Here is a 20,425-nt window from a genome sequence, read left to right on the forward strand (position 1 = left end):
TGCAACTAAGATAGTGAACTAAGATGATGGGATTCAAGAGATATTTAGGACATAAAATGGTAGAATTTGATGATGGATTTGGTATATGGATTATAGGCTAGAAGGTTTCTATAATGACTCAGAGGTTTTTGCCTGGATGGAATGTTTGATGTAGAATGGGATGAGGAGGTGAAATATTAATTGGATGCATGTACATGTGTGAGACAGAAGAAAATATAAAATAATAAAAAAGCATAGGACCAAGTTGTAAAGAGCCACAACACTGACAGCTAGATAGAGGGGGGGTGATCTTGGAGAAGGGACAATGAAGAGGAAATAAGCTAGAAAATATGTCCAGGAATACAGGGGGAGCAGAAGAAAGATTTTAAAAGAGGGAGCGGTAAATAGAATCAAATGCTATTAAAATTAGCACTGAAATTGTTCATCAGAGTTGGTGACTGAACATCTTTGCTGACCTTAGCAAGAGCTGTTTGGAGTCAAGTTTTCAGAAGTCAGATAGGAATGGGTAAAGTCAGAAAATGAAGTCTGGAAGAGTAGGGAATAATGCTATGGAGAGGTTGTGGTGCTGATGGAAAAAGGGTCTAGAAGAAGTCGTATTTTTTCCCTTTTTTCTCAACAAGTTTTTGAAAAAGAATTCTGTGCTTAAAATAATTTGAGAACATAGACTTGTAATATAATTTTCATATGCCTATTTAACTGCTCATATTTTTCACTAGTTTTAATCCTATTTTTATTACTATATTTTAAGGTCCTTAAAAGGAGAGAATCATAAATCTAATTATTTTATATCCAGTTATAATCTTATTCTAATGCAGTATACACATCAATATTGATCAGTTAGTCATCAACTATTTATTGCATATATACTACACGTAAAGTAGTTATTCTACTGCAGGTAGAAGTGCTCTATCAGAATTTCATTTAGTTTTGTGTTTTCATTCAAATGATAGCTTTAAAATAGTAATTAATCGGGGCACCTGGATGGCTCAGTCGGTTAAGTGTCTGCCTTCTTTGGCTCAGGTCATGATCTCAGGGTCCTGGGATCCAGCCCAGCATGGGCCTCCCTGCTCAGCGGAGAGTCTACTTCTGCCCCTCCCTCTGCCCTTCACCCCACCTCCCTGCTTGTGCTCTCTGCTCTCTTCCATTCTCTCTCCCTCTCAAATAAATATTTTTTAAAAAGTAAATAAGTAAAATAGTAATTAATCATACTTTAGGTATCTGATAGAATACCAAGTTCTGTCATGAAATTTGAATGTGCAGATTTGCAATTATAGTTGGCATTTCTTTTTTTTTCTTCTCATATGAAGTCATGGTTTGCTATATGAACAAACTGTGCATTGATTCAAATGAAGGAATGTTGTGGGAAATTAAATCCACATACACTTACATATGCAAACCTCCAGATCAGAGAAAGCTATTTTGTGTTAACAGAATCACATTCAGTTAAATAACAGATAATGAAACTAGTTCCATCCATATATATACCACGTTTTTAAAACAGCAGGTACAGCAATGAATATACAGTGAAAATTGTATTTCTCATTCTAATGTCTAGCAATAACTAGATTGGATATCTATTTGGTATACAGTTTTATAACAATAATATAGACATTCAAGGAAAAATGCAACTTTGAAGAATAATCAAACAATAATTTGTTAAATCTGGCTGGATCATGGTTAATGCTTTATTAAATTTGGCTGGATTTGGTTCTCTTAAACCAGCAAAACACTGAAATCATTAATAAATCTCACTTTATACAACATATTATGTGAATAGGGATTCTCTACTTTAAAATATTAAATTCAAAAAAATATTAAACTCAAAATACAGTTATATCATATGTAGAACTAGGCTTGTGCCTACGTCTTCCTACAATTTATTCAACAATGGACCTTGACCCAGGGATATACAAGGACATATACTGTTGTAGTTCTGAGGATGCAGAGGTCTAATGGGCTCTGATGCCATTGATGACTCCAAGGAAGAAGCAGAACTTGGCTTGATCCTTGCTATAAATTGAATGTTTGTACCCCCCTACCACTCATATATTGAAACCTAATGCCCAGTGTAATCGTGTTTGGAGGTAGGGCCTTTGGGAAAAAGCTTAGGTCTTGACAGTAGAGCCTTCATGAATGGGATTAATGACCTTATAAAAGAGATTGCAAAGAGCTAGTTTTTCCCTTCAAAGTTTCCCTTCTCATTTCTCAATCGGCCAACACCTGGGTCTTAGACTTCCCAGCCTCCAGAACTCTGAGTTATAAAGTTCTGTTGTTTACAGTCTACTCAGTTTCTGGTATTTGGCTATAGCCAGCCGCCTGAACAGACTAAAATAATCCTTAAAATTGATATGAAAGTTGACTTGATATTCTAGGGGAGGGAGACAAAATGAGCAAAAATATATAGAGGTATGCTCAGGAAAATGAGGGCTGCAGTCTAGCTGGAGACTGCGTAAAGTGATCAGAAGACATACAATTGCAAAATACTCTGGGGCCAAACTATACATTAAATGCTTTCACTGTTAGGCAAAGCTGTTGAATAACATCAAATTTTACTCTGGATTTATTGTAATTTCACACTGTTTTTACATAATTACACCTAGGATATCTCTTCCTGAGATTTTCAAGTTGCATAAAAAATATTTTCAAATTAGATAGTTCCTTGTATAGAACAAATGGTGAATCAGAAAAATAAAGAAAAAGTTTAAATAAAACTTTACTGAAATAACCATTGTGTTTCAGTTGACTGTTTTTAGTAAAATTAGATTAATTATGAAGTTCATTATTCTTTTCTCCCACTATTTTGTGGCCCTTTCCTCATTGTGTTTCACATCATACAGGGAAGTTAAGTGAGATAATATTCATGTAATTAGCTAACTTGTTTCTTCACTACCACCCCTTCTTTCTTTCATTTCATTTTTTTGTCTCTATGGAAACCATTAAAATATTTATAATTACAACTCCTTTATTCCCTTTATCTTCCTTCAGTTTGCTCATGTGAATTCTCCAAATGAGGAATAGTTGTGTTGTCTTCAGAAATGTTTGGTGTCTTAAAAATGGAATAAAAAAGGACAATTGATAAAGAGCATGATTTTTCCTTCATTAGTAGACCACCATCAGACTTAATATTTATTATTATTTTTGTGGATGCCTTTTATATATTTAAACTGCCAGCATATAAAAGATGACCAATAAAGGTATATACATACTTTTAAGTTACATAGATTTCAATTAACATTTTAACTTAATGTAATAAATGAGAACATTGATTTACACACTCCATGAGACACTAGTTCCATTCTGATTTTCATAGAATTCTATAAGGAAATGTCAATAGAAGAAATTACCTCTTACTTTAATGTTCTCCCAGAGAAGTCATCTTATGCTAGAGAACATTCTTGAAAACAACAACTCGCTAAAATTTTAAAGATAGCCTCCTTCCAGCAATAAGAATTTCTTCAGAAGTAGAACCTTTTCCAAACATATTAATATTTTCAAAAAGATGATAACCCTGTCAGGGATTAGACTGTCTCTGGGGTTAAAACCATAATCTGGTAAATAATTTCAGCAGAGGACTTTCTTTCTCCCTGAATAGAAAACTTCCTCACCAGGGAATCCCACAGATATTCATTTCTTCAAAGAGAGGACCATTAAAACATGTCAGAATCTTCAAAGTGGAAAACATGCCACCCCTTAGCAAAATGAAGTCTTTTAAAGTAGAAGCCCAAAAGCATTATGAAGGCTCTGAAAGAAAACTCCCAAAGGTCTACAAAATACTGCTTCCAGTATCTAAGTCTCAGATTATAATTTTAAAATGTTATGCAGATCGTACACAATCTAGGTTTTTGAAAATAGACTTGTTTTTAGAGTAGTTTTAGGTTCACAGCAAAACTGAGAACCAAGTACAGAGAGAATACATATACTCTCTGCCCCCACACATGCAGTTTCCCAACTATCAACATTCACCACCAGAGTGGTACTTGTGTTATAATTGATGAAACTACATCAATACATCATTATCACCCAGAGTCCATAGTTTACATTAGGGTTCACTCTTGGTGTTGGGCATTCTATGGGTTTGGACAAATGTGAATGATATGTATCAACCATTGTAGTATCATACCAAATAGCTTCACTGCCCTAAAAGTCCTCTGTGCTCTGCCTATACATCCCTCCTTCCTCCAACCTCTAGTAATCAGGATCTTTTTACTGTCTCCATAGTGTTGCATTTTCCAGAGTATCATATAGTTAGAATTATGTAGTATATATCTTTTTCAAATTGGCTTCTTTCTTTTTTTAGAATAATAAATGTTTATGTTTATTAAGATGAACCATATTCATTGTTTATGAAATCATAACAATATGGATACGAACAGAGACTTGTTAGTCAACTCATGAAATAATAGGACTAGCATATACTTCTTAAATTTTCATTTTAATTACAGTAGAGGTAACAGAGGTTTATATTAGTTTCGGGTGTACAAACAAATTGGCATCTTTCAAATAGTGATATGCATTTAAGTTTCCTCCATGTCTTTTCATGGTTTTATAGCTCATTTCTTTTTCACACTGAATAATATTTCATTATCTGAATGTATCACAGTTATCCATTCTACTGAAGGGCAGCTTAGTTGCTTACAAGTTTTGGCACTTATGAATAATGCTGCTATAATTATATAGACAGGACATAAGTTTTCTGTTTCTTTGGGTAAATACCAAGGACTGCTGTTGCTGGATAGTAAGATGAGAGTACATTTAGTTTTGTTAGAAACTGCCAAACTAACTTCCAAAATGGCTCTATCATTTGGTACTCTCACCAGCAGTAAATGGGAGTTTCTATTGCTCCAGATGCTTGCCAGCCATTTGGTGTTGTCAGTGTTCTGGATAGTACCATTCTAATACGTACTATTAGACCATTATAATAGGTGGGTAGTAGGATCTTATTTTAATTTGCATGTCCATGAGGGTATATGATGTGGAACATATTTTAATCTGCTTATTTGCATCTGTGTAATCTTCTTTGGGGGGTGTCTATTCAGAAATTTGGCCCATGTTTAATTCGGTTCTTTGTTTTTTTATTGTTGAGTTTAAAAAGTTCTTTGTATATATTTTTTAAAAACAAATATCTTTTGGAATTTTTTATCAAATATCTTTTGGAAATATTTTCTCCCAATCTATGGCTTTTTCTTTTCGTTGTCTTGACAATGTCTTCTGCAGAGCAGAAGTTTTTAATTTTAATAAACTTCAGCCTATCAATTCTTTCTTCCATGGATCATGCCATTGGTGTTTTATGCAAAAAGTCATCACCATACCCAAGGTCATCTAGATTTTCTCCTGTTATTTTCCAGAAATTTTATACTGTCACCTTTATACTTAGGTCTATGATCCATTTTGAGTTAATTTTTTTTTAAGATTTTATTTATTTATTTCAGACAGAGAGGGAACACACATGAGCAGGGGGGAGGGGCAGAGGGAGAAGCAGATTCCCTGCTGAGCAGGGAGCCCAACGTGGGGCTCAATCCCAGGAACCTGGTATTATGACCTGAGCCTAAGGCAGACACTTAACTGACTGAGCCACCCAGGCGCCCCTTGAGTTAAGTTTTTTGAAGAGTGTAAGGTCTGTATCTAGATCCATTTTTTTGCATATGAATGCCCAATTATTCCAGCACCACTTACTGAAAAGATGATCTTTGCTGCATTGAATTATCTTTCTTTGTCGAAGTTTAGTTGACTATATTTATGTGGATCTGTTTCTGGGCTTTCTATTCTGTTCCATTGATCTATTTGTCTACCCTTTTGCCAATATCACATTGTCTTGATTACGGTAGCTTTATTTAAATCTTGAATTCAGGTATTGTCACCCTCCAATTTTGTTCTTCTCCTTCAGTATTATGTTGGATATTCTCAGTCTTTTGCCTTTCCGTATAAAATTTAAGATCAATTAGTTGATATCCACAAAATATTGAACCTACAGATCAAGTTGTGAAGGATTAATATCCTTACATGCAATCTACTTTTGAAAAGTTCTGTTTCATTTGAACCATTTTAATTATAACTATAACTAAAATATGGTAAAATCTGGTTATCAGGAAAATAAGATTAGTATTCCTCTAGCTCTAAAATAAGAATCTGAGGAAAATAATATATAAATGGTGAACAGAGCCCTATGGATTTGAATCATATAGTGCAGTTTTACCTCACTTCACATGTTATTTCTGATTTTGAGAAGCCTACAAGTCAGGAGAACAAGTACTTTGATGACAAGTCATCTGGACTCCTGTACTTTTCTCTTTAGGTAAAAAGGTTTTTCTGCTTTATCCACCTAATTGAAATGTTGTGAGACAAAGTTGATCTTGGGGAAAATTGTGAAGAGTGATGAGTGCCAAGCCATCATCACCATGGTCATCATCACTGTCAATTTGCCATCCCAGAAATTTGCATTTAACCAAGTAATCTACTTTTTGCCTGAATTTCAAATTTGATTGGGTTGTGAGAGTTTTGGACATAAACTGGTATTATAATTACAAATAAATAGAATGTCTAAGAAAAGTTACTGAAATGCATAGATATTAGAGCAGAGAACAGAAAATGTTTACAGTATTTTTTACTTTTTATTATTTTCCATTTTATTATTTATTTCTATATTTACTTTTTATTATTATCCATATAGTCTAAGTATTGTTTGTAATAGAAAATATAATTTGAATCCTATTTATATTATTCTATTTCTAAAGATAATATGGAAAGCTGATTCAGAATATATTAAATTTAAGATTATGGGGATCAGGAGCAGGTCATGGGTTAGGTTAATCCTCTTTTCTATCCTTCAATTATTTGTTTTCCCAAGGTGGTTATTTCATTCTACATTTGAAAGATGACTAAAACATGGTGTGTGTGTGTGTGTGTGTGTGTGTGTCTGTAAGACTTGAATATAGGATAGAATAGAACTCAGTATATGATACAGGTTAATATTACCAATTAAAATGTTCATATGGTTAGAAGTCACTGTACAAAATTGAATAGATTTGAATTTCTGAATTGAAATTTGTGGTTACAAAGGTTTGGGGGTAACTGATATTACATTTTTCTGCCTATTACTCTCTTTGTCTTATTCATAATCAGCTGAAGCCACCTTGCAAATATTTGTAGTTCCATATCCCAAGACAGCTTTCTACCTAGTAACAAATTCACTTTCAGCTCTTTAGCTCTTTGAGCAAACTGATATTCTGAACTCTCAATGCTTTTCTGACCAGAATCTTGGGAATTGCCATTTCCCAGGAGCAGGCCTGCCTTAGCCTGCTTGCCACATCAGTCCTTGAATGGGAACAACCTGTGGGAAGCACAGCTTCGGTGCAAACACTGCCTGAAAGGAGAGCTACACCCAAGGTCAATTATCCTTAGTTGCAGTTATAAAAGATCTGAGAGGCATATTTTCATGGCCACCGTGATGGATGAGAGCTAGTTTATTATCAAAGGAACCCCTGGGGCCAAGAAAATGAAAATATCAAAAGAAAACCAAAATATTTAATCACCTGTAATGGTCCGGGTGTTTTTAGTGTCTTCACACTAGTTATCTCTTTTAAATTTTACAACAACCCTAAGGAGTAAATCTTACTAGCCTTATATTGAACATAAAAAACTGAAATTTAGATAACTGATATCTTCTTAATTTTAAGGAGATACTTGGATAGTAAATGACACTATATTAAACTCAATTGCTAAATGGATGCCTCTGTTGGGTTCTAGAAAATATGTTGTCAACATCACCACCAATTTCATCAGAAAAATCTTAGGTGTTGTGAAGCTCAAATTTTATCACTGGCAGCAGATACCATTGGTTTCTTCCTCTGACAGGTTTACTTCAATCATTTTGGATAAAGTATCTCCCAAATACCTATGTCTGAGTAACAATAGTTTGTCATTATTTCTTTCAAATAAAATGATATTCCATCAAAGACTGGTGAGTTCAGCTTGTGATTCAATTGTGCAAGTGCTTCTCCTCCAGACAACCATCGTACTTCAGTAGATAGCAAAAGTGCATTTGTATACTTTCCACTTCATCACACATGTTATTGAAATGATGTGGCCTCAAGTTCCAAGATCTAATAAAATTATAAATTTTGACTGCTTTACTGAGGACATTCTTAAGGGAAGCTCTTCATTTAATTAATTGTGGGTCTGTGGTGGTGAGAAACATCATGACTTCTAGTAGTTTGGTACAAACTGCCAGAAGCTTTATCCACCTTTACTTTTTGTACCATTAGTGGGATTATGAAAACAAAAAAATTGAGTAATGTCCTAATAATATTATGACAAAGTTTTGACCATGTGTATCCACTAAAAGTATCTTGAGTTACCGAGGGGTCCACAGACCACACTGTACAACATTGTTCAAGTTTATAGTTAAGAGCCATAAGACTGTCCTAGAATATTTGCTCCGTGAAGGTACAGATCTTTGATTTGTTCACTTATGTGTCCTTAGCACTCAGAATGATCTTTAACACGTGATATAAGTGTAAACATATTGCCTGTTGCATTAAAGAAAGAAACATTGAAATCATGAATTTTGATCCCTCCCCTGTCTCCCACCCCTTCATCACCAATCAGACTATGTGCTCAATGGTTTTGTGATTTAGTTTTCTAATCTTTAAAAGAGATAATATTAGTACCCAGCTTACAGGTTTGTTTTAAAGATGAAATGTGACAATGCATTAAAATGCTTCACAGAATGACCAACACAAGGTAGTGATGTTCCATTATTTAAAAATATATTAAGAAAAAAATATTAAGTATCCATAGTTGTTTCAGTTATACCTGGTTCTGTTGCCTATAATAGTGTTGCAGTCAAAAGAGTAAAAGATCATATGTAAAGAAAGACCTAGGATAGCATTTGAAGGCTTAGGTGGTAGCTCCAGAATGTCTTCAGGCACTCAGGCTTCTATTTTTCTGCATTAATATCCTACCGCACGACTTTCATCTCAGGTTATGTCTTGATCCAGTGTAACTGCTGGAGGTCCAGTTTTTGCTTCTGCAGTGAAGGCCAGAAGAAGAAAGAAAGGTGGAAAGGTGTTTTTTTTTTTTTTTTTTTAAGACTCACCCCAGCTGAATCAGCTGCCTTTAAACAGGTTTCTCAGAAGTCTCATATCCCAAATCTACAATTTGTTAGCTGCACCATGGTCACATACAAGGGAGGCAGAGAAGGTATCCTTTTATTCTTTGTGTCAACATGACTACCTAAATATTAGGGTTTCTATACTAAGAAGAAAGAAGAAAACTGATGGCCTCCACCTCTTCCTGGAACAATGTAATAGTTGCTATGTAACATATAAAGTTGCATATATTCTGTTGTGCAGAAGTCTGATTGATACAGATGCTTTTTGCTGCTCTGTGGATGTAACAACTGTTTGACATAGCACTGAACTCAGCTCCTCACCATAGGCCTTTATCCTTACAAAAGGGTGGAGATTGCGCATCACACCGTATGTAGTGCCTCTACGTTCTCCCCAAGATCAAGCGATGGGAATTTATAGGTACAGTGCATCGAATGTGATTCAGCTACACTGATGACTAACCATTTCAGGCTGAACTGAGAGCACTACAGCTCTCTAAGTTTCCTGAATCTTATCGCAATTATATTTCATTTAATAACACTCAGTGAACTATCTGGTGGCAGGGGAAATGAAACTACACGCTTTTATGGGATCATTCATCAAGAACTAATTGAAGCGTTCATACAGTTTAGTGCTGATAAAACAGTGTAACAATAAACAATAACAAAATCCACTGGAGAAGGATTTGTTTTGCCGTGACGAAAATGGTTCCGTTTCATCCTGGGATTCCTGGTTAAAGGAGTCTCCAATGTACAAAAGGATAAGCGCAGACTCCTCTGCATAACGACGGGGTGGAAGCTGTGTTAAATGTATTAGTGTTGCTCCGCTGGAGCCTTTCTCATCCTAGGTATTTGCTATTGTGTGGGACTCTGGCAGGAAGCTGCAGGACCAATCGGATTTTTAGAAGTTTCTTTTTCCTATTTATTGTTATGATGCTTGAAGCAGCTCCTTCATAGTTTTTATTGGGAAATATAGAAAAATCTTAAAGTATACTTCAATAAGTTCAGATTTTCTTAAATCCCAATTTAAGAAGTTCCTTTTTGAATACTTCTGCATATGGAAGTTAGTTGGCTTTTTGTCTTTGCATTCCCTGTTCCTCCACATGTGGTGCTTGGACATCTGGCTGAATTGAAAAGGAAGGAATAGAGAATGGACACCTTCTCATTTTCTTGGGAGTGATTGAATCATAGCAAAATGAAATGTATGAGAAATGTACCACAAACTGCTGTAAACCTGAACATTTATTTGCTATATTTTTATGACTTAGATGGCAGTAAGCACCATATTATAGGTTCAGAATTTACTTGGTAGTTGGTATGTCTTATATATATATATATATATATATATAATAACCACAGATTTTATTGGTAAAACATATTACCTAGACTCAACTTAACTCTAGGCAATAAGACTAGACTCTCTGCCATCACCATTTTAAATTTTAAATAGCATTATATGGGTACAGATTTTAGATAAATGATCAGCATATAATAAGCCTTGTAAGATGATATGAATGGTCATCTGTCACAGACACCATTAATATTTATCAATGTGTTTTGAAAACTTACCTATAAAATAAGAAGCTCTGCTAATATAGATATGGTCAGATTGTAGTTTTTAAGTACAAATTTTTGTTCAAATTTGCTTTGCATTATAAAAAGTAATTTCTCCTAAGGGCTTTTTAAACTGTAGTTTTCTAAAAGTCTTAATACATCTTAAACAAAACACTGCCAAGCCTAAATTATTTCCTAAAATGAGAAGGATTTATAAAAACCGTAATCACTCTTCGGGTTGGCTAAGAAATGGAATCAATGCTTTGTGTACTTAGTTGCCAGTCACTTCAGGTAATTTGCAGAACCATTAATAAGTGAAAGATAAATTTATATTATGACATAAGAAGTATCAATTTAATAGGTATATTTAGGGATAAAATCATGATTGTAGATTTCATAGCTTTCATATTATAAACCATATTTTACTTTCCATGTAGATTTGCCAAATAGAATTTTATAGCAAAGGCTTCTGAAAATGGGAATGACATATTAGCATAAATTAAGTCAGCACCCATGCTCTAATGCTTCCACCATAGTTCTCAAACACACTAGGCAGCTTCTACACCAGGGCTTTCCTTCTCCATGACACCTTTTCTCTTGGTATTCCCACAAAGCTTGCTCACTCATGTCTTTCAGGCCTTGATCAAATGCCATCTTTTCAGGGAGGACTTCCTGACCACCTTACTTTGTATTGCAACTCACACTGCCCCCCCCCCCCCAACTCGTATATCCTAATACTACCTGCTTTATTTTTCTTCAGAAACGCTTATCTGACACCCTACGCATACATATCTATTGGTTTGCTGTCCAACAACACTTTTTTAAGAATTTAGACTCTGTGAGGGTAAGTGGTATGTATGTTTTATTCACTGCTTGCTCTTTGAGCCTGAAATATGATAGGCATTCAGTGATATATGTTGAGTAAATATGTTAGGGTTCCAGATTCCCTATATCTCATACACAAGCTCTTTGAGCTTAGGCAAGTTACTTAGTCTGCTAGTCTGGTTCCTTATCTACAAAACATGAGAAATAATGATGCCTGCTACATTTTGCTGATTAAATGAAACACTATGGATAAGAGCTTTTATCTAAAGGCAAGTGATTGCTGTTGGAACATTAAATGGCTTTCAGGAAATGCTGTGGAGGGTTTTTTTTGTTTTTGTTTTTGTTTTGTTTTCTTTTTTTTTTTTCTTTGCTTGGGTTATCTAATTTAGAGAAGACCTAGACATGGGTTACAGTGTTGGCCTTGGTACACAAGTTAAAGCTATGGACCCTTTGCCTATTCTAAGTTGTTAGTAATACAACAATCAGTTAATCACATGACCAAAAGTAGGCAGCAATTTATGGAGACATATTTAGAGGTGACAATCTGAGGCATAATAGAAAAGGTACTGTGGTGATTAATTATATATGTCAATTTGGTTAGGCTATGGTATCCAGTGTTTGACCAGACATTAGTCTAGATGTTGTTAGGAGGCTATTCTGTAGATGTGATTAACATTTACAATCAGTTCACTTAAAGGGAAGGAATTTTCCTTTGATAATGTGGATGGTGGGTCTCATCCAACCATTTGAAGGTTTTAAGAGCAAAAAACTGAGGTTTCCTGGAGAAGGAATTCTGCCTCAGGACTGTAACATAGAAATCATGCCTGAGTTTCTAGCCTAGCTGCCTGCTCTATGGATTTGCTAGCTCCCACATTTCTGTGAGCCAATTCCTTAAAATAAACCTCTCTCTCTCTCTCTCTTTATCTCTCTCTCTGCATGTTTCTGTCTCTGGCTCCCTCTTTCCTTCTCTCTTATTGGTTCTGTTTCTCTGGAGAACCCTGACTGATATAAGTAGTAATCTGCGGTTTATAATTCTTGATTTGGGAATTATTGTGAGAATTAAATAAAACAATGTGTGCTAATTTCATAAAAAAATCCTAGCATACAGTAGGTGCTCAAAAAGTCATTCTCATGTTAGTGATGATGGTAGAGGTAATCAAGTGATGTGTTCACCAATAGAGTCTGGTCCTCAATTAGCCTATGATAGCATCCACCGAGTACCTAAAAGTTTGCTGACTGATTTGACAAGCCTAATTCAAATATAGAAAAGGAGTTCAGTCAATTATAAGACATAGTCAAAGTATTAAGTATAGAAGCAAATTTGTGTATGTAACTATAGGGAGAACAGTGTTTAGAAAGGGTATAAATTCTTGAGCAAACAGACTGGGATTCAAATTCCATCTTTGCTTCTTACCTACTATGTGACCTTATCTGTGAAATGGATATTATAATGCTTTCCACCACAGACCTACTGTGGAACTTTAGTAAATTATATAAAACATGCAGAACTCTACCTGTCATATTTTCCTCCTCGTTTCCCTAATGTACAATATCAAGTTTCCTAATTTTTGAAATTTCGATTTCAGGCCTTGTATGCCAAAAGAGAGGTCAACTTCAAGTTTCATAATTGGAGATAGACATTTTTTCTTTTTCCCTCCAGATAAATGAAACTTTATTGAGGGAAAAGAATGTCAAAGCACAGCAATTTTTAATACAGTCTTGCATTGACTAAAGCTTCATAGAGAAGAAAAGCGTAGTTGCCTTACCAGAGAAGGGAGTGCAGAGTTAAAGCCTCTCACCCTTACAGACAGGTACATCAGAGAGGGGGTGGATGCATCCCAAAACCAATGATCCTCAGAAGCTCCTCTAGGGCAGCTGTAGTTGGCTTACCCCAGCAGACTCAAGAGGGCAACAAGGGCCAGTGGTGAGCTCTGTCATTGCAAAGTCAACTATGGGACACTGATAATAAAGCTAAGTGCTCTACAGAATAAGAGAAACCAGAATTATTGTCAGTGTTATAAAATATGTATTTTACTATGTGTCAATCCAAGGTGTATTTTATTATCAGTAGTGTTTATTAATGAAGAGTTATTCATTGCAGGAATATCATTTAATTTGAGATAAATAAAGAAAGAAAGTATGGTTTTAATAGCATTAAATGTACCTTCTGCAAATACAAGAGAAAGGTATTTCTTATAGGATGGAAGGAATGGAGTGATTCAATTATAATATTATTTTTTGAAAATTAAGGCATATTAAAGGATACTTTAGAAAAACTATTTTGATACCATGTTATAAAAGTTATATTTCATTTAAATTATTAAGAAGCTCAATTGATGAATTTGTTCCATGTAACTAAAAAGTAATAATAATAATAATAATAATAATAATAATAATAATACCTTTCAAAGAAGAGTACACACTGCCAGTTCGGCTGAAAGAGTGTGCCAAGGCAAAGGCTTTTGCCAGCATCCTTGCAACAGGACATGCCTGGAGCTGGGTCAGGAAGGCAGATAAGTCTGGGATACCATCAGGCAGAGACAGGCAGAAACTCAAGCCGGAAATCTCTTGCTAGAGCATTTGGGTTCAGAGATCAAGGGCCAGAACATCTGTATTGAGGATAAGAGAAGAGAAGGCTTGTAAGACAAGGTCAGGAGTGAAGAAAATGGAAGGAGAGGCAGCAGTCAGGCTGTATTTGATGGTATTGGAAAGAAGGGCTCCTGGACGATTAAGGCAGAAGTGAGGCCAAAATTTACCATTCACTTTTCTTTTCAAATTGTTAATAGCTTTATTCGATTTTAATTATAAATAGTAAAAACATATATTGAACTACTTAGATGATATAAGAACTATACCCACAAGAGCACAAAGTAACATCCTGAATTCCATATATTTAATAAGCATGTTACCAAATTTTTTTGCCTTTCCATATACAGCATATACTTTACTTTTTCTTTAAATTGGGTCATACTGATACATAATCTGCTTTTAAGAATTTCATCTTATTTCAATAAATATAAATCCATATTGTTGTTTTCAATGTGTGCATAGTAATTCATTTAATGAATATACCCAAACATACTTTATCCATCCTCTGTAGATGGGCATTTAGGCTTTTTATGGTTTTTTTTAATGTAAATACTCTTAAAACTCCTGTTTCTTTCCTGTTTATTTCAGTTATAAATAAAATTTATTTTTTATCCCAAAAGTAATATAACCACATGATGAAAGTTTTGAAAACAGAAAAATTAAATATTTGTATGTTTACCATTATAACATATCATCATTTTGGCTTACTTTCTTAAGATCTTTCTTTCTTTTTTTCTTTTGGCCTAACTTTTAGGACTTTTAATTATCTGGTAGGTAATTTGTATGCTACTCAGCTCAAGGCATCCCTCAAACCTGAAGTCTGTAGTTGTTTCTAGTCTCAAAGGTGCCAACATGCATCAAGGAGGAGTGTAGGATGAAATGAAGTGAGGCTGTGATAACCAGCAGCTTCTTCAGACCAGGAGAGATGGTGCTCCCTCTTGCAGGTATGAAACTGAGGTCTCCTGGAGGCTGGCTTTCTGAATCTTGCCAGTTAGCCTGGTTCTATCTATCATCCCAGGGCCACTCTGAGCCTCTGGTCCTTGAGGGTTGTTGGGTTAAGTACAATGAATACTGGCGTTTATTAAAAAGACAAACTGTGCTTGTAGCATTGTACATTTTATCCTATTTAATCCTTACAACACTTTGAGTTAGATATAGCAAGCCTCTTTTTGTAGATAATATGATAGGTGCAGAAAGGTTAAGTTACTTGGCCAAGATTACATTACATAGAAGAACTGGAATAGAAAAATGTGAACTCTGGGCCTCTGAAGGAAATAAACTTGTGAATAGCATACTAATGTCCTGGGGTATGTAGATGTGGTGATAGGTGGTAGTAGGTTCCTAAATTTAATTCTTCTTAATTATATCCTTCCAGTCAATGAAATGCTAGAGGGTGAGAACATATAAGACTCAAAATTACCTTCATTTATGTGATAGATGGATAAGTAATGCTGTAAATTTGGTTATATGTTTCTTGAGACTGAGGAGAGTATGAGGACATTTGGGATGAACTCTGTTGGCTTAGCTCTACTAGGTACATGGCCTGTCCAAAGGTTTTGATGATGAGAAGGAGCCCAAGATGCTCTAGGGCTTATAGGAGATTCAGATGATAATGTCACTTGTCTTAATGATTTGTGTTTGGCTGTACCACCTGCCAGGGGCGACCAGCAAGAAGGAGGGATTGCCTAGGCATGGAACAACATACTTGGCACTGCAGAAAGAATAAAGTAAGTGGCTAGGACCAATATTTTTCCTAGAAATCAAAACTGATTCCTCATGAGATTAATGAACCAATGCATTCTGCTTCCATCTGATCCAAAGTGAATTTCTGTAGTTTAGGTGGAAACCAATCTAATATAGAGAATGGTTTAGGTAGGGCACTAGGGCAATGGAAGTCTCTTAATTTGTTGTACTATCAACTTTCACTTTTTCTAAGTCTGTTCCTTTCCCAGTGCTATCATCCATACCTTAGCAGCAGGATAAACCTTATGACCATATGACCTCCATCAGCTGGTTTTGGTAGGCAGTTGGCCAAATATACTGAGTCCTTATCCAGGAGGTTTAGAACTTGAAGTCAAGAATGTCATACTCCCACCCGGAGTCTAGACTGCTAGGAAGAGTTGAATGACCACATATCCTATAAAGAAGCAATGACAGGGAGATAAAAAATGAAGCAGAAACACAGGGAGCAGTAGAGAAGAAAGTTGCTCATTCTATTTTTCCTGAGGTCCTGTGCCATTGTTATTTTTGGGTTTAGTGAAATATCTCACATCTTTATAAAATACCATTTTTATCTTAAACTGGTTGGAGCTAGGTTTCTGTCACTTCCAACCACCAGAATCTAACTAATATAACTAGTCTTAAACTAAGTTTGAAATGAATGGAACCAAGAAAAAAAGTGAGGCAGCTTCTATATTTGATATGCAAACCAGATTATCTGTATGAGAAACAGGAAAAACTTAGTGGTTTTCTAAATTCAAAAGGGGGTAGCAGATGCCACTGTAGTCAACTATATATTAATAAAGGTGACTCCTATTTCTTGAGGAAAATATGACATTTAACTAACAGTACCAAAGGCAAGCTCTCACCTTTTGGAAAGGTCTTTTTACTCTTTAATATGATTGTTAAAATAGCAATGGATTTTTTTTTCATGGCTGGCACTATGGAAAGATAATAGAAATAATCTGACCACAGTGAAAGTTTCATTTCAGAAATATTTTCAAACTACTCATATAAAAGAGCAGCCAAACAAAACAAAGCAAAACCCCTCTCATTTCAGCTTATTTTGTAAGAAATTGTGCATTTGAGACAGATGAAAGTGAAAACAAAAGAAATTAGATCATTTAATAGAAAATCTATACATTCAAGTTCATGTTGGAGAGAATCCATATTGAAGTGTTTAGTAACATTTGTCTCTAACAATCTAGAATTTCTGAAAATATTATCAAATATATATATACTCTAACATTTGTATGTGATATAGTTATTGTGATACATCAAAAAAAATATTGACTAGTGACTTTTTAGAAATATGTACAGAACACAAATTATTAACAATTTTTATTTCTATTTCCTATCTAAAAAATAATAAATATAATATTTTATCCCATGTCACAATATTCTGAGAAGCATGACTTCCTGAACAGTTTTTTATGTCTGCACATATGCTATTCTAGTTAATGTAGAATTTTTCTGTGCAAACTGTTAAATAAACACAACATTTTAAACAAAATAAATTGGAAATTTTATTTATTAACAATTTTCTTTTATAAATTTAACATATTTTCATCGTAAAGGGTATATAGAATATATAAACACATCAAACTGAAGCTAAAATCACATGAAATGTATCTTACTGGCTCACTGTTAATAATTTGGTGTTTTTAATTCATACTAATATCTTTTCATGTAGTTGAAAGTATAGTAAATGTGTCACAAATGGAATGGAGAGCAATGACAAACTGGGAGAAACATAGAATATATATATGTATATTTATACATACGTGTGTGTAAATAAAATTTTATGTAATATATATTAGCTAACTCCTAGTTGGTGGAAAGTTAGCTCAACTTTTTTGCTCCTATAAATATAATTCTACAATTAACATTCTTGTACATAAATTCTGGAAAGCATCTGCAATTATTCTTAAGAACAATTCTTATTAGAGAGTTTAGTACATCAAGAGAAATGAGTGTTTTTAAGGTTCTTGATATGTCTTGTCACATGGGATTCAGAGATTTTTTTTTTTTTCTGCAAAAAGGTGTTTTTATTAAAGCACAGGGACAGGACTGGTGGGCAGAAAGAGCTGCACTGTGATTGTGAGGAGCGATTATTTGATTATATACTTTTAAGTTGGGGGAGGGTAGAGAGAATGGAAGTCTCTAAAGGATTTCCGTATGTTAAAGACTTACAGGATTCTGGAGGTCTGGCTATTGCCAAGCTAACTTCACTTTTAGTCTCTAGAAAAACATCAACATTAAGGCAGCAAGGAGCTCCTTCAGGAATGTCACCTACATGCCTCAGGTATTTATCAATGGGCTGCAAGTTAGGAAATTTAATTTTATCTACATTTCTCTTGCCTTTGTTCTCATCATCATCCCCCCCAACCCCAAACAGTTTAGGCCCTTAAATTTTTAAGATTGCTGAGGGTGGAAGGTCTTATCTTCTATAACTTCTTCCTGATGAAGAGGGGGATAGAGATGTCCCTACCAATGGGTCAGCTTTGGTCAGCTGGGGAATTTCAGAGAATTTTTTTAAAAAGGCTTTAACATATGTAATACATTGTCTTAGTATTAAGTATACATAAAATGGAATGTAGTTATTACCTACCTGGTCATGGGGCCTCTAACAATTGTATCTGCCCCCTATTCTGCTCTGAAATAAGCAATGCCCTGAAATAAGCAATGTCAATAGGCTGGAGTGGCTTTCTTTCACTCATGCAAATATATACAGGTAGAAGTCTGTTTTGTTTTGTTTTGTTTTTCACCACCAAATAGAACCATATTAATGACATTAATTGGCAGATTACTTCTTCCATTTGTAAAATATTGCCATCATCCTATAAGTCAGTAGATTTTTAAAAATAATTTTGAAAATAATTTTAAAATAATTAAAATAAATAATTTTTTAAAATAAAAAGCATGTTTATAATTTTATATAAATATGATTATATCCTATGTGCCATTACTTTTTTTTTTTTTAATGGGAGAAAATATTTGCAAACCATATATTGGATAAGGGATAATAGGCAAAACATATAATAGTACAAAATAATAAAGTAGTGAAATATTTCTATTTTTAACTTTTTTTTTTATTCTTATGTTAATCCCCATACATTACATCATTAGTTCTAGATGAAGTGTTTCATGATTCATTGTTTGTGCATAACACCCAGTGCTCCATGCAGAACGTGCCCTCCTCAATACCCACCACCAGGCCAACCCATCCTCCCACCCCCCTCCCTTCTAGAACCCTCAGTTTGTTTTTCAGAGTCCATCGTCTCTCATGGTTCGTCCACCCCTCCGATTTCCCCCGCTTCATTTTTCCGCTCCCGCTACCTTCTTCTTCTTCTTCTTTTTTCTTAACATATATTGCATTATTTGTTTCAGAGGTACAGATCTGAGATTCAACAGTCTTGCACAATTCACAGCGCCTACCAGAGCACATACCCTCCCCAGTGTCTATCACCCAGTCACCCCATCCCTCCTACCCCAACCCCCACTCCAACAACTCTCAGTTTGTTTCCTGCGATTAAGAATTCCTCATATCAGGGCGCCTGGGTGGCTCAGTTGGTTAAGCGACTGCCTTCGGCTCAGGTCATGATCCTGGAGTCCTGGGATCAAGTACCACATCGGGCTCCCTGCTCGGCGGGGAGTCTGCTTCTCCCTCTGACCCTCCTCCCTCTCATGCTCTCTGTCTCTCATTCTCTCTGTCTCAAATAAATAAATAAAATCTTTAAAAAAAAAATAATTCCTCATATCAGTGAGATCATATGATACATGTCTTTCTCTGTTTGACTTATTTCACTCAACATAATACCCTCCAGTTCCATCCACGTCGTTGCAAATGGCAAGAGCTCATTCCTTTTGATGGCTGCATAATATTCCATTGAATATATATACCACCTCTTCTTTATCCATTCATCTGTCGATGGACATCTTGGCTCTTTCCACAGTTTGGCTATTGTGGACATTGCTGCTATAAACATCGGGGTGCACGTACCCCTTCGGATCCCTACTTTTGTATCTTTGGGGTAAATACTCAGTAGTGCAATTGCTGGATCATATGGTAGCTCTATTTTCAACTTTTTGAGGAACCTCCATACAGTTTTCCAGAGTGGCTGCACCAGCTTGCATTCCCACCAACAGTGTAGGAGGGTTCCCCTTTCTCCGCATCCCCGCCAACATCTGTCGTTTCCTGACTTGTTAATTTTAGCCATTCTGACTGGTGTGAGGTGGTATCTCATTGAGGTTTTGATTTGGATTTCCCTGATGCTGAGCGATATTGAGCACTTTTTCATGTGTCTGTTGGCCATTTGAATGTCTTCTTTGGAAAAATATCTGTTCATGTCTTCTGCCCATTTCTTGATTGGATTCTTTGTTCTTTGGGTGTTGAGTTTGATGAGTTCTTTTTTTTTTAAAGATTTATTTATTTATTTATTTGAGAGAGAGAATGAGAGAGAGAGCACATGAGAGGGGGGAGGGTCAGAGGGAGAAGCAGACTCCCTGCTGAGCAAGGAGCCCGATGCGGGACTCGATCCAGGGACTCCAGGATCATGACCTGAGCTGAAGGCAGTCGCTTAACCAACTGAGCCACCCAGGCGCCCGAGTTTGATGAGTTCTTTATAGATT

This window comes from Mirounga angustirostris, unplaced genomic scaffold (assembly GCF_029215605.1).
Source record: "Mirounga angustirostris isolate CCGP_5_RB_7025 unplaced genomic scaffold, mMirAng1.0.hap1 SCAF_8, whole genome shotgun sequence".
Taxonomy (NCBI): Eukaryota; Metazoa; Chordata; class Mammalia; order Carnivora; family Phocidae; genus Mirounga; species Mirounga angustirostris.